The sequence below is a fragment of the Lissotriton vulgaris genome, chromosome 10, assembly GCF_964263255.1.
Source record: "Lissotriton vulgaris chromosome 10, aLisVul1.2, whole genome shotgun sequence".
In the NCBI taxonomy this organism is placed as follows: domain Eukaryota; kingdom Metazoa; phylum Chordata; class Amphibia; order Caudata; family Salamandridae; genus Lissotriton; species Lissotriton vulgaris.
The window spans coordinates 979,854,067-979,866,631 of record NC_141698.1 but is presented as its reverse complement, the minus strand read 5'-3'; the positions used below and the strand labels follow the sequence as shown (position 1 = coordinate 979,866,631).

General features: G+C 47.5%; 1 protein-coding gene across 2 annotated transcripts in view; it reads left to right on the top strand.

Moving 5' to 3' along the window:
• Positions 1–4,926: 4,926 nt before the first annotated feature.
• The window catches only part of TMEM106B (transmembrane protein 106B), a 111,832-nt gene continuing 104,193 nt past the window's right edge, over positions 4,927–12,565 (top strand). The window contains exon 1 of one of the 2 annotated variants that reach the window (XM_086941981.1): positions 4,927–5,120. The gene's annotated coding sequence lies outside the window, so the exon portion shown is untranslated. Of the gene's footprint in view, positions 5,121–5,851; positions 5,994–12,565 lie in introns of those variants that run through there. The other variant, XM_086941982.1, reaches the window with a different exon arrangement.

The window sequence follows — 12,565 nt, the reverse complement described above, 5'->3', positions numbered from 1 at the left end:
CACTGCTGGTTAGGCTGGAAGAATGAGCGGAGGCTAATGGGATTCTAGCCAGTACTCAATATGACTTTAGGAAAGGGCGTGGAACACTTGGATCAGTGTATAAATTTAGATCTGTTAATCGGGAAATACAACCAGGCCAAACAGGGCTCTCTTTGTCTTTGCTTTGCGGATTTAAGTAGCACTTTTGACCTGGTGGATCATCCCACCCTGTGGACAACGCTGCTAGAGCTTGGGGCCCCAGAAGGAATTATCTTCTTTTTATCCCGGCTGTATGAAAATCTGCAAACCTGCGTCCGATATGGGGTAAGAGGGGAGTGTACTCCCAAATTTAACGTTGAATGTGGCATTAGACAAGGCTGCGTCCTTGCCCCTTTGCTTTTTACTCTTTTTATTAATAAGGTGGATGCAGTTTTAAAAACAGTAAGCGCAGATGCACCACAGGTAAAAGGGATGGATGTGCCGGTATTGTTATACGCGGACGATGCTGTGTTATTGTCCAGGACCCCTATTGGCCTCCAGAGTTTAAAGGATCGGTTTTCCGTTTTTATAAAGGACAGGAAATTGATGATCAATAAGAATAAAACTCACACAATGATCTGCGGGGTAGGCCGCAAGAGGTCCCATGCCTTTTTTATAGATGGAGAGAAAAAGCAACAAGTGAACAAATTTTGTTATTTAGGTATCACCTTTGCCAAAGATAGAACATGGTCGCACGAAATTACCAATGTTTGTGCAAAGATGGCCAAAAGTGCCTATGGAATTTTTAGATTTGCGGCAAAGATAGGCGACAGACTCATCAGGGACATGATGCAGATCTATCAGTCCAGATGTGTGTCGATCGCCCTATATGGGGCTGGGGTGTGGGGATATTGCCCCAATAGCTGCCTACAAATTGAGGAAAATATTTTCATCAAAAAATTATTGTGCCTACCAACCTCAGCCCCAACTGAGTTAATCCATAGAGAAATCGTGATCAATTATTTGGCAGATCTGATATCTCTAAGGCCTCTTATGATCTGGTGATTTATTTGGCAAAAGGAGGAGACAGTTTTTAACAGACTTCTAATTAATGACTGCCTCGCACTAGATAATTATCTTAGGATTCCCGGGGTAAAATATATTGTATATAGCTTTCAGAAAATCTTTGAGATAAATATGTTTGCTGACCCGTATGCTGTTGTGGCAATACCAAAAATTGAGATAAAGAATAAATTCATGTCCTACAGAGCTAAGAGGCGGTCGAATATCAGTGGCCAACTGTCTACCAGTATATTTTATAACAAATATATAGATTGTGAAGGTTTTCAATTATACCTAAGCCAGGTGACCAGCCCATCACATAGATTTGTCCTTACTAGGCCTAGGCTCGGCTGGTACATCGCCTGGTAGCTTTTCCCCATCCTAAAAAGCACCCGGAAGGCCCTTGCCCGTGTGATGGTCAATCTGAACAATGCACTTTGCACTTTCTTCTCATCTGTAATCTCTACATGAATTTTCGTATTGCCTACCTTAAACCTCTGTTCATAAAAAATTGTATCTGTACTGTAAATGATGCAATGAAGCAGATTTTTAATATGCAAAACCCAGACATTTGCTTTTTTACTGCCACCTTTTTATATAAATCAATTAATGCCAGGAAAAGTATGATGTTTTAACAATATGTGTATACCTGATTATCTCTGTACTGTTGTTCGAATGTGTATGTGATTTGTGCTTTCATGGTCATTTTTGAACCGAATAAAGCTTTATGAAATGAAATGAGGTTGGCATGTTCTTTACACTTGACTGTAAGTGTTTGTCTATATATAGTCCGGTTGGTTCATGGATGGAATTGCAAGTACTTACTATCGGGCGAAATGGTCTATTTTATGAGCTTCCATCAAATGAGCCTAAAAAAACACCTACCATATTCTCAATTACTCAGAGCAAGAAGAATTGCATCTACAGATGACCTCTTTGCCGAACATAGTGCTAAAATCTTTGATAAATTCCACCAAAGAGGTTACCCCAGATATATCACTCAAGCAGCAGAGAACAGAGTGTCAAAAAAAAAACGCACACAACTGTTGAAACCCAAGACGACACCTATTGCTCAAGACACACGTTTGGTATTCGTTTCAAAGTACTCTATGCAAAGTTCGAAAATCAAAGAACCAATACGCACACATTGGCCATTGTTACAATTAGAAAATGATTTTCACAATGTCTTTGAACATTTTCCAATATTTGCATACCAACGTTCAAAAAATATACAGCAACTACTAAGAGCACCTCAACATGTTAAAACCTAGACTGCAGTGTCAACATTATCGGCGCCATCTTACCCCCTTTTCGAGCCCATTCGTGGGCGTAAGCGGCAGCCATTTTAAATGCCATGGCCTCTCTGCCCATCGCCGACAGCCAGCACGTCTCTCTCTCTCTCTCCTGACCTCGCAAACATCCCCCGCGCGCTGACAGCCCCCGCTCTCACATGCCTTGGGCCATAAACCCCTCTTCAGCACAGCTCTGCCTCGGAACCCCATCCTGTTCCCAGCTCAACACCTCCCTCCATTCCTTTCATGATCCTGGGTCCTTTGATTAAAAAAAACCCTTTCCTCTGTGCCCGTTTGTCTTACTCGTTCCCAGGCCGCCACCTGGCCCTGCGGACGCTGTTTATTGCCCCCCCCCCCCATACAGTAGGAAGCTTCTCCCATCAAAGGATCCACGAGTTGATCAAAGCCCCCACCCCATGAGATCCGAGGATGTCCTTTCATACTTCAAAGCATTTGCAAGAATGTGCCACATGCAATAAACTGTAATAAAGATCATAAACCTGTGTATAAGAGGCCAGGCCTCAGAGATGCGGTTAGAGCACCTCGAGAAGATACCCTGTTGTCTGATTTGATGTGTTCTGCTCCGTCGGAATAAAACTTCTGTTTCCTGCCTTCCAGTCTCCAGCGCCTGCCTCTTTGGTAATTTGAGTGGTAATAGAGGCGGTTAACGCCGGGCAACTCTGAAAAAGGTCATCGGCCCTACCTTTTTCCACAAACAAACATCCACCATTCCATACAAAGGAACCTTGCCATGCCACAACTGTGGACATTGTGGACATTGTAACAGTATAATCAAATGTAAAAGTAAATGTTTTTGGATTTGTATAGGGCCTATCACCCAGGGGTCTCTAAGCGCTGTACGAATACCTGGCCTGTTCCTGTGAGGTGTCCACTCCTGGGCACCCCCAAGGTGAAGCCAGGCATCCTAGCATTGTTAAGGCAACAGTATACCACACCCGACACAAGGAACCTCCATATAACTTGAGGTGAATGCTACATGCGACACGACTAATGTCGTCTACCTTCTCAAATGTCCCTGTGGCCTCCCATATGTGGGGAAGACTGAACGCAAAGTTAAAATCAGATTAACGGAACACCGAGGCAAAGTTATTTAATTTTTTTATTACAGCTGCTTTAAAGTACATTACTTTTTGTTGGAAAGATGCTTCTTCTCTTTCAATTCATGCTTGGTGGCCGTGGATTACCTTTACAAGAAGAGGTGCTCAGCTGTCTCTTAAAGGCGTTACTCACAATTCACAGTCATTTCAATCTTTTTGGTCTCCTATTGATTCGTATGTTATGCAATGATATGATAAAGTATTCTCTTATGTATTTTGGTGATTAATTTCTCCTTATTTACCATCTTTTTTGTATTCAATTTAATTGTGACTCTATATTTTATGATTCTATGATATGTTCACTCCCCCACCCCTCCCCCCCTTTTTTCTCCCTTTTCCCTTCCTCTTCATTTTTGGCTTACTGCATTTCATGCTCATCATTTAATCATTTACGCATGTAAGATTTATTCTTTTTGTACTTGTCTATTTCTTTTGTCTACAAAATACTTCAATAAAATCATTTTGAACTTTAAAAAAAACAGACTAACTTGGCAGGTCGGGAGCATAATGTCATTGTATAGTATTGAGCAATCGGAGGCAGCAAATTCTCGGTAAGCAAAAAGTCTATTTTCATCATAATCCCCTCTACCAAACCACTTGCAGGCGCGCGTTTCATCATAATCCCCTCGACTTCCAAAGACACTTTCAGAACTAATTCCTTCATTCTCAGACCCCGCCAGGAAGTCCGTTAGTCATAGTAAATTTGTTATATTTATTTATTTTTTGTACATTCCTTGCTTGCTGTCTTTGATATTGTGTTCCTTTTGCCTGCTGTGTTTGATTCTGTGTCCTGCTATTTTTGTAAGTTCTACTTTGTAACATTTCTCTCATGTTAAGTAACTGGTTCTATGTGGTACAGCGCTCTGACACCTCCGGGTAAAGTCCACACTTTATAAAAATGCATAAAATAAATAAATACCAAACCACTTGCAGGGGCGCAGTTTTGCGCCCATTGGGCTTAAGCCCCCTCCCCTATCGTGTGTGTCAGCCCAGGCTGAGACAAATTCCCGAACACACACACAGACAGTTTTTGAGCTGTTGTGGTCTGGCGTCCGTCTTACTGTGCACCCGAGTACTTCACAGCTCTTTAAAAGACCATTTACTTGTTAAGTAGGCTTTGTTGTTCTTTCACCCCTTCTTAGAACCCCCACATCTTTACTCTGCCGATTGCTGGAAGAATTAGAAGCCTCCCCTAAATGTTTATTAGCCTCACCCCAACCCCCCCACCCCTCCTTGAAATTTCACTCGAGTTGCGCCTCTGAGTTCACTAGCATTTTTCTACATCCACCGAGACACTACTGCGAACACACAGAAGAAAGACGGGGGGAACAAAGAAGCCACCCGTACTTGACTGACTGACTGTTTGTTTGTTTATTTATTTTTTGTAACCAATATCTGCTGCTAGACCCCGTCCCGTACAACAACCAAAACAGGTGAGTTCAGTAAAACACTGTATCGAGAAACTCCTGCTGCTGCGCGTCGCCTGCACTGGGCATGCTCAGACCACGGATGCTGGGCTGTGATGAGGTAACCGGAGGCTGAGTACAGTCGAACAGAGCGACGCGGTGCGGGAGGAGTGTCAATCAACACCGGGAGACCGAAGCAGGAGGCCGTGTCAACCCCCGGCCAGGGCTGCGGACAGAAGCAGCCGCCCGCCCTGCCCTTTCCCCCGACGAGCGACCGGCCGCTGGTGAGACAGGGGACCCGGTGTGGGAGCGCTGCAATGGTCGCCTCTCGATGGCGAGTGGCTGGCTAGTGGAGAAGGGGTGTAAAGATCAGAGGGTGGCATTAGGGGAGAGAGGAGTGAAAGGGCAGCCCGTGGCATTTTTTTCTGGGTCTCCCACCTGACTCTGGTCTGCCCGTACCGCCCCTGAGGTTTGTTGTCAGTCACAAGGGTGCCCATTTTGTAAAACGCAATTGAACTTCAGCATTCAGCTGTGAGCAGGGGGGGCACCCCTCCCGTCTGCGGAGCTCATTGTTTTCCGCCAGGGAGGCAGATAATTCGTTAAAGTCCCTGCCTTACCCCCGAGGGATCATGGCGTATGTAGAGTTGATGCAGAGCGCCTTCCACATTCACATGGTTGTGGTGGGGGTTGCCGAAGAGGTGGTTGGGTGTTTATCTCCAGGCAGATCCTGCCATGCCAGTTGTTGCCTGAATGCTGATTATGCATGCATGCCTGCCTCTGTTGGATACTCAGCATATCTAGCATACAACTGCTTTTTTCTTGCAGCCCTGCCCGATTCGGTTTTCGTGGAGCTGCCAGTATGTTTTGTTTTTTAGGAGAAGCGTTTGCTTGACTGTAAACACGCCTGGGGCACCTCTTACAGATCATGTGACCTTAAGTGCACAGCACTTGCCAGCTTCCCACATTCATGCCAGTCCGCGTCTTTATATTCTTCATTTGTCTTTCGTTGTCCAATGGGCGGGTACACAGCGCAACTGTCGGCAACAGATTGTAAACAATTATGTTAAATTAAGATAGATTGGCTTTGGCTTCAGCCAGTGAAGTGCTATTCTTACACCTCATGCAATTGGTTGTTTAGTTCATCATTCCGCCTTCCGGTGAGTACTTAACTGTATTGCATTTGTTTTTATCTCAAAAGTACTTAAAGTCTACACAGTTTGACATTCATTTTTTATGTATATACATTATATTCAGACACCAGTTTTTCTATTTTTTTACCAGAGCCTTAGGGTAGGTTTTAATGTGATGAACAGCGTGTGTGAATATTTTTGTTTACATGCGTTGGCATAGGAAAGTTAGATCTTTTGTTTTGCCGAGAAAACGTGCGAGATTAAGCAATCGCACATGTTCCTCTCCTTATGAAGAAATTGGGTTGAGACACATCGATAGTAAATATGAATAGGCAGTGTTTTGTTTTGCTGTGATGTTTCTTAAAGTGAAAAGGCGCTACGAGAAGCTTGGTTTAGTCAAATCTTGAATTGGTGCTTGGCTGCGCAGAGGTGTAGAAGTGTTCAAAAATACTACTTGCCTAGGTGTGTGGAAATCCTACCGCACGCCGCCCAGGACATATTGCTTGCACAGATCCTGGCCAGAAGAGAGTATATTTCCCTATTTCAGTGTAAACCCCCATATTTCTACAGTTGTTGTTCGCACATTGTGCAGTCACTCTCTAAGTAAATTATAGCCACAGTAGCTGCTAACTAATAGTCTCACCCTATAGGGATTGTTCCCTGTACTGTTATATAGTTGTAGTATACATTGACAACTCATGAACACAATTGTAGCAGCAGGGTATGCCAGGCACCTAAATACATGGAGGCAGCAAGTATATTAACCCACTGAGCTATGTTGCTAGCATAGGTGCGCAGTTCCCCTGTTCCTGTGTGTGAATTGCCTTACATGTTGAAAGATGTTGGGTTGCCATGAAGATTCCAGTAGGCACCAGAGCATGGCGCTCACAGAGGGAGGAGGCCAGGTGCTTCAACCAGCATGTGAGAGATTCCTCTGCAGGGCTCTGGCATAGGCAGTAGTAGAGGATACCTAGCTTGTAGCGGTTGCATTCACACAGTGTGCTACATAACTGACTTCACGCCTTGTGCAATGCCATCTCTCATAGGCTTGCCCACCCCACTACTAGAAACAGTCCTTTGTGCTCTCAGCTCGTATTTGCAGAGCACCCCCTCTTGATTACTACTTCTTTCTTCAATTCGAAGGAGCCCATGCACAGTGTTACACATTGATGGACAGGAAGTGTGTTAGAAGCCATAAGGCAGGTCTTTGGGAGTAGCCAACGACTGAGGCAATGGTGTAGAAGCTATGGAGCCAAAGGACCAGCTCCAGCCATACTGTAAGGCCCACCTGAGTTCCATCAACTGGTGCAGCAGGGTATGGAAGGAGTACAAAGCCCGTGCACATTTTTCGAAGTAGCCTAAAATAGCTCTTTTCTCTTCAGTGGGTCAAAGTGTGTTTTGTTTATTTTTAAAATTAAAAAGACATACCGGTTGTTTATTTTGCTTGCAATTCGGGTGCCCTGTTAGATGTAGATTTTCTGTCTTATGTATCGCCTAAGGCAGAGCTGGCACATTAGCTTGCAAGATCTTTTGTTTTCCACTAGTAGCGTTAGAGGCTGCCCATTGCTTACCATTGGTTGGCTTTATTATCACTCTCATTTGCTTGATTCTTATTAGTCAGCCGCCATGCCACAGGATTCATTCCACTTTATACGTTTGTTGCACCCCTAGAGAATGAATGCATTACTTGTGTCCTTCTACTGATTATTTTTAGGTGCTACCTTTTTCACTGTATTAAAGCACTCTACGAGAATGCCTGATTTTATCTATCTCCCTGGTGCACTCCCCCGCCCTGTATTCCTCACACCCTCTGCTGTCAGTTTGCTTTCCCCCACAATCTCCCTCCCTTGTTTGCTTGCCCCTTCCTCCCACCCTTCGTTGTCCACCTGCCTGCTCCCAGGACCTCCCAGACCCTTACTCTGAATCTGTTATTCCACTGCTTTCTCCCAGCCCTCCTGTACACCCTCCTTCTCTCTGTGTCGCCTCCTGATGCCCTTCCATATATCCATGCTTCCCCCCTCGTTGTTGCCCCTTGCCCTGCAATGCAAAAGAAGTGCTATGATGTAGCCAGCACTTTTTAGGTTTTGCCTGGCGAAAGCTGCGCTTTCTGCGCAGCTTTTTCGCGCAGGCGAAAACCTGATGAGAACTGTAGTGTGCTTTGGCTCGGCCCTCGTCATTCATTGGCTGGCTCCGTAAATGGAGCCTTGCCATTGGACGAGGGGCCTGTCCGTCAATGCCGGACCAGACACGGGGGCGTTCCCGACATTCTTTGGCTTTTGCCGACGTCACGCGACGCCGGGAACGCCCTCGAGTCTGGTCCGGCATTGCCGGCACTTCTGCGTCTCTCCTCCCCCGTTTCCCGCCCCGTGACTGGCCGGCCGGCCAATCCTAGCGCGGCCGGCCGGAAGTGCCCGCCCCCGGCAGCCCGGGGGAAGAAGGAAGACGGCAAAAAGTATGGCGGCGCCCGCGGGGCTCCCGTGGCCTGGAGGGAACCCCGGGAGATGCGGAGGACGTTGCCTCAGATCCCTCTGATGTGCCGTTCCAGTCTTTCTGTTCTACACTGGTGGGGGCTGCTCTTTACTCCTTGTCTTTTGTATGTATGCACACTAGTGAAAACGTGCGTGTTAAAGAAAAACATAAGGCAGACCGGTGCTAGGTGAACTTGGCTCTTTCTCGAGTTTCTTATAAGTAGTGGCGCCATTGAAAGTGACGCTTGCAAGTAAGTTTGTGTTAAAGCAGAAATAAACGAATAAAGGCCGGGCCTCGTGCGAACGTGGTCCTTTCTCGATTTCCTCGTATGTACGCAGGCATATGAAGTTACACTGTGAAATCTTGTGTGTGAAAAAGAACAGGGTGTAGGCGCCGCGTGAACGTGGCCTATTTCCCGAGCGCGTGTGTGTGTGTGTGCGTGCTAAGGATCTGTATGCACACTGCTGCCTGACGCACCTCCGTGTCCCATCCTGTCTGCGGAGCGCACAGGGTGGCTTCTAATCTCCTGATAGTATGTTTATGTCCATATGTAAATTCATACACACATGCCTTGGGTCCCTGTGCGCAGCATGCACCTGCTGCAGACCCACCCCAATAGTTGCTGCATACTTCTGAGTTCCTAAATAAGCATTGGGCAATCTCTGTCCAAAATGTACACGTCAGTCACGTGCTCATCCCTCTGTACAACGTGTCCGCGTGACCCTTATATACATGCACGTGAATTCGAGAATGGCGCGGCGTGCACAAGGTACATGTGGCCCTCTGTACAATTAGTATACGCGCATTACCGAACAAGTACCAGGTGACCCCCTGTGCAATGTATGCATGTGTATTCATGTGCGTTGTTTGGTGGCCCACGTACGATGCTTGCTTGTGCATTCATGAACACGGCCCAGGTAAACCCATGTGGAAGGCGTGCGACCAGGGCGGTCTCTCTGTATCACTTGCCCGAGCGGCCCATGTACATATATACATATTCGTATATGGAGCGCGCATTATGCGCACACGTAGATTTCTGCACACGCCTGGGCGAACAATGTGTGCACGTGAATTCCTACACAGGGCCCCTGCAAGCCTCTAAACACCTCCTGAGGGTGCAGCCCGGGTGGTTCCGGGGCCGCTGCCGGCTCCGCAGGCCTCGCGCTAATGACTCCTGAGTGTATATGGTGCAGGGCGTCCAAATTGACACCATATGTTCCCCTATTAGGGAGCAGCAACAGAGCACACTGCGCATAATCACCGCGCAGATAGAGCCGGCCCCTCTCCGGGGACCGCGGCCATGATTGAGGCTTAACCTCCTAAGTGAAACTTCCAGGCGGGGCCCGGCCTGTCGCTTTTATGTTGACAAATGTGCTTGTAAAGCGGGGCCTCGCCTCACTGCGCTCTATAGGTATGCGGGAGGTGATTGGTGGAAAGGGAGAGAGTAGGAAACGGAAAGAGAGACACGCGGGGTAGGGGGGGGCTGGAGGATTGGGGGGGGGGGGTGAAGATAGTACTATCATTGAGGCATGAAGGTAAATGGGCACCGAGAAGGGACAAACAGGGCGCGATGGAAGGAGGGAGGGGGCGAGAGGCAGGTAGGGGGGGGGGGGTAGAGAGGAATGTGGAAGCAGAAAGACCCAGGTAGATAATCAGAGCAGGCGCCAGAACATACAAGGAAGGGAAAGAGAACAGGTGAGGGGGGGGGGGCGTTTACACGGGCAAACATGAAATTAGTGAGTGTTGTGTAAATGTGTGGAGGCAGGAGGAGAAAGGGGCGAGAGGAGAAGACAGGCCTTGGGTGGAGGGCTGGAAGCGGAAGAATTCACAGAGAACTTAAAACCAAGTGAGTGTGGAGAACGCAGCAGACTGGGGCCGCACAGAAGGAAGAGAAGGTGGGAGAGGTAAAGAAAACGAGAGGGTGCGCAGGAGAGAACGACAGACAGGGGTGGAAACAGAAAGAACGATAATGGGTTACAGAGGAAGGGATGAAGAAAGAATGAGGAGAGAGCTACAGACAGAGAGAGACAAATGACTAGAGAGCGAAAGCGAAAGAAAGAAATGAGTGAGAGGTGGGGAGAGACAGGGAGAGAGAAGGCAAGGCGTGGAGAAGAAGGACAAATGTGGAATGAAGGTGAGCCACCTGGTGAGGATGAGGGGGAGAAAGAAACAGAGAAATGAGGGGAGGTCGGTATGGAGGGGGCTATTGAGATAGACGCGAGAGACAGCCCATTCTGAGAGGAGGAGAGTGGGGAAAAAAAAGCAGGCGAAAACCTGATGAGAACTGTAGTGTGCTTTGGGTCGGCCCTCCTCATTCATTGGCTGGCTCCGTAAATGGAGCCTTGCCATTGGACGAGGGGCCTGTCCGTCAATGCCGGACCAGACACGGGGGCGTTCCCGACATTCTTTGGCTTTTGCCGACGTCACGCGACGCCGGGAACGCCCCCGAGTCTGGTCCGGCATTGCCGGCACTTCTGCGTCTCTCCTCCCCCGTTTCCCGCCCCGTGACTGGCCGGCCGGCCAATCCTAGCGCGGCCGGCCGGAAGTGCCCGCCCCCGGCAGCCCGGGGGAAGAAGGAAGACGGCAAAAAGTATGGCGGCGCCCGCGGGGCTCCCGTGGCCTGGAGGGAACCCCGGGAGATGCGGAGGACGTTGCCTCAGATCCCTCTGATGTGCCGTTCCAGTCTTTCTGTTCTACACTGGTGGGGGCTGCTCTTTACTCCTTGTCTGTGTCTGGATCAGCCCATGCGACTAGGGCCTAAATGAACCCGAAGCTTATCCACCGCCCTAGGTAAGTACAGAATGGGGGGTGGGGCAGCAGTAGTCTGGCACCCTTCCCAACCCCCAGAGCGATCCGTGACCCCATGGAAGCACTCCCAACCCCCACCTCTCTAGAGCGGGCAGGGCTGAGCTAATAATCCCCAGGCTGTCTCCTGCCTGCAGCCAGCGCACTGTATTTTTCAGCCAGACCTCTCTTGGGCAAATGTCTCCCCTTGAAGCCAGACACATCTGCCCAGCCTCGCCTCCATTTTAATTAGAGACTGGAATGGGGGCGCTGACCCAGCAGGTCTCTTACTGTGCTCAGTCTGTGAATCCTCCCTTTCCATTCCGTGTGCAGAGAGCATCGCCCCTCCCCACCTGCCGTGGAGCCCCGGCTTGGTTACTGTGCAGCTGGAAAGGTGTGTGTGGCTGGCATTCCCTTTGTCTGTGGTCGCTGACATGGCAACTTCCTTAGCACTACCGCAAATGTCTGATAGCTAAATTTAAAATGTAAAATCTGCCAACTCCGCTAGCTGTCTTCTTAGGGTTTTACAGTTTTTGAAAGGTATATATACTGGAAGTTTGTTTTAGATGTAATGTATGACGTGACCTGTGTGCATATCCGACCGAGTTTGCAGTTTGTGCAGACGTGTCTGACTTTTGAAGGAAACGGTATCCCGTTATTCAGTTGTTTTGGGTTACAGAAGATATCACACGTGCAAATACCATTGGGTGTGATGATTATTTTTTTTACTTTCACGATAACGTTCCAATTATTTGTTAGTCTGTGTACGTACTTGTAGATATCTATATGTCTGTGACTCATTACATCCTTTGGATCTGGATTTTTGCTCTGGCGTTTTCTTACGATCCTTCATCATATATATAATTGTACTAAATGGAGTTTGCTCCTTTTGGAGAAGGGCTGTCACCTTACAGCATTTATTTATGTTATGGTCTACCCAGCCCCCTTGTGTTTGGTTTACTAACATTTGCGCTGACATGGCAACTTCCTTAGCACTACAGCAAATGTCTGATAGCTAAATTTAAAATGTAAAATCTGCCAACTCCGCTAGCTGTCTTCTTAGGGTTTTACAGTTTTTGAAAGGTATATATACTGGAAGTTTGTTTTAGATGTAATGTACGACGTGACCTGTGTGCATATCCGACCGAGTTTGCAGTTTGTGCAGACGTGTCTGACTTTTGAAGGAAACGGTATCCCGTTATTCAGTTGTTTTGGGTTACAGAAGATATCACACGTGCAAATACCATTGGGTGTGATGATTATTTTTTTTACTTTCACGATAACGTTCCAATTATTTGTTAGTCTGTGTACGTACTTGTAGATATCTATATGTCTGTGACTCATTA